This window comes from Mandrillus leucophaeus, unplaced genomic scaffold (assembly GCF_000951045.1).
Source record: "Mandrillus leucophaeus isolate KB7577 unplaced genomic scaffold, Mleu.le_1.0 Scaffold234, whole genome shotgun sequence".
In the NCBI taxonomy this organism is placed as follows: Eukaryota; Metazoa; Chordata; class Mammalia; order Primates; family Cercopithecidae; genus Mandrillus; species Mandrillus leucophaeus.
In genome coordinates, this window is record NW_012102410.1 from 421,627 (window position 1) to 424,551 (window position 2,925).

Sequence of the window (2,925 nt, forward strand, 5' to 3'; positions counted from 1 at the left end):
CTGACCTCGGACAAGAAGACAGCGAAGCGCTTGGAGTAGAGGGAGTCATACTGATCGATGAGGTGCAGCATGAAGGCGAAGTCGTTCTTGACATCAGGAATGTCCCCCATGCCAGTCTCCTCCCGCACGGAACGGAAGGAGTACTCCTTGAGGGGCCGGTGGAAGATCAGCTGCCTGAAGAGCTTTGTGTGTATTTGTACATTTTCCTGAGGAAGGAGGTGCCTGGCTTCATCAGTTTCTTAAAGGGTCTAGGACCTGTCTCTTATACACATCTCGCGGCGCGCCCCCGCCCTTCCCCGCGTGCGAACCTCCGCGCGTGCGTGCTTCGGCTCAGCCCGAAGGATGACGCCACCTAGAGCTCGAGGCAGGCAACGTGCAACCCCCGCCTTCCTCGCCACTGCCACTGTACTGCGCATGCGCCAATTCCGGAGCGCTCCAGAGAGAGGCGCTGCGAGGAAACACCATTCTGATGGCGGTGGGCGGTGAGAGCGGTACGCGTGCTTAGGCAGGGGAAACCGGGTTCGCGCGCGTGGCTTTTGCGCATGCGCATTTCTGGAACCTCTTTCCCAAGCGGCAGTCGATTCTTGGTCTCCACGGCGGTGCAACCTCAACCTCCTCGCTTTTCACGGTCGGCTTGGGCGTCCTTTCGGAATGCCTTCCTCACTGATGGTGCATTATTAGGATTCCTCTTGTGCTTAATTGCCTCCTAGCCTCCTGCTGGCAGCGGGGTGCCCCCTCCTCACCGTAATTAGGCTCCGTCGAGAGCCCTTTTCCTTCTTGCCAGTACGAGCAGGCTCAGAGTTGGCCGAAACCACGCGGGAGGGGACGGCCATGGGAACCCGACGGTGTGACCCTTGACCTCGGGGACGGGGCCAAGGCCAGAGTTGTTGGCCAGACCCACATGGAACCTCAAGACGCCTCCCGTCATCTCTCTCGCACCGGGAACGTGCGCCCAGCGCCTACACGTGCACAATTCCTGAGGAGGGGTCCTGGGGTTAGGTGCCCGTGCCTGGGTCCCCGGCAGCCTAAACCACTCCTTTAAGTGGTCCGAGGGGTGCTGGGGAAATGTCTCATCTGGAACCCAGGGATCCCCCAAGAGCAGCTTCCCTCTGCTCTTAGATGCGAGAAGGAGGTTCTGATTTTGCAGAGACACCTGGGAGGTGGCCAGGGCCAGGCAGGCTCTGCCAAGTACCCTTCCAGCTTCTGGCCCAACGAGGGAACACTTTGGGATGAGTGTTACAGGCTTGTCGGAACTCCTCTGGTGACGACTTGTGGATGGAACGCACACAAGTGTAGTGCTGAGGTCTGTACCGTCCCCTCTTCCAGGCGGCCTTCTGTGCCTCTGCTCTGAGAACAAGAGACTCAGCCTTGATTCTGGCACACGGGTGCTACTTGGTCACGTGAAATAAAAGGTTAATATTGGCCGAGCATGGTGGCTTACACGTGTAATGCCAGCACTTTGGGAAGCCGAGGTGGGCGGTCAGGAGTTTGAGACCAACCTGGCCAATTTGGCAAAACCCCCATGTGTACTAAAATTACATAAAAGCCAGGCATGGTGTGTCAGCGCCTGTAATCCCAGCTACTCGGGAAGCTGAGGCAGGAGAATCGCTTGAACCGGGAAGGGGGAGATTGCCCAGATGGCGCCACTGCACTCCAGGCTGAGCGACAGGGCGAGACTCCATTTTGAAAGCAAACTAAATAAAAGGTTAATATTTATTTATTTACTTATTTTTAGAAACAGGGTCAGGCCGGGCGCAGTGACTCACCCCTGTAATCCCAGCACATTGGGAGGCTGAGGCAGGTGGATCACGAGGTCAGGAGTTCAGGACCAGCCTGGCCAAGATGGTGAAACTACGAAAATTAGCCGGGCATGGTGGCAGGCGCCTGTGATGCCAGCTACTTGGGAGGCTGAGGCAGAGAACTGCTTGAACCCAGGAGGTGGAGGTTGCAGTGAACCAAGATTGTGCCATTGCACTCCAGCCTGGGCGACAGAGCCAGACTCCATCTCAAAAAAACACAACAAAACAAAAAAAACCAGGGTCTTGTTCTGTTGCTCAGGCTGGAGTGGAGTGGTGCAATCACAGCTCACTGCAGCCTCAACCTCCTGGGTCCTGGGCTCAAGCAGTCCTCCTGACTCTGCCTCCCTAGTAGCTGGGACCTCAGGCACACATCAGCACACCTGGCCAACTGTTTTTGGTATGTTTTTGTAGAGATGAGATCTCACTATGTTGCCCAGGTTGGTCTCAAACTCTTAGGCTGAAGTGATCCTCACACCTCAGCCTCCCAAAGCGCTGGGTTTACAAGCATGAGCCACTATGTCTGGCCCTAATAAACAGTTTTAGACAATGACAGGAGTGCACATAAAAGATCAAAACTAGAATTTGCATAATTAGTATTATTTATTAAGCACTCAAGGAACAGTCAAGACCAAAGTCCCTACCTGTCCTTGGAAAAATGTCACCTCTATAGCAGGTGTCCTAACCCTGGAGTCCGCCCACCTTAGGAAGTCCTTGAATCTCTCTCTGGGGGAAATCTATCAGCTGCCTGAAGAGCTTTGTGTGTATTTGTACATTTTCCTGAGGAAGGAGGTGCCTGGCTTCATCAGTTTCTTAAAGGGTCTAGGACCTCAAAAGAAATCAGAATCTAGATATTTGGATACCCTTTTTTTTTTGGCAGAGGTGGGGTCTCACTATGTTGCCCAGGCTGATCTCAAACTCCTGAGGTCAACCATCCTCCTGCCTCAGCCTCTTAAAGTTCTGGGATTATGGTCATGAGCCACAGAGCCCAGCCATGATACCTTTACATCAAAATTACTTTTTTTTTTTTTTTTTATGAGATGGAGTCTTGCTCTGTCACCCAGGCTGGAGTGCAGTGGCGCGATCTCGGCTCACTGCAAGCTCCGCCTCCCGGGTTCACACCATTCTC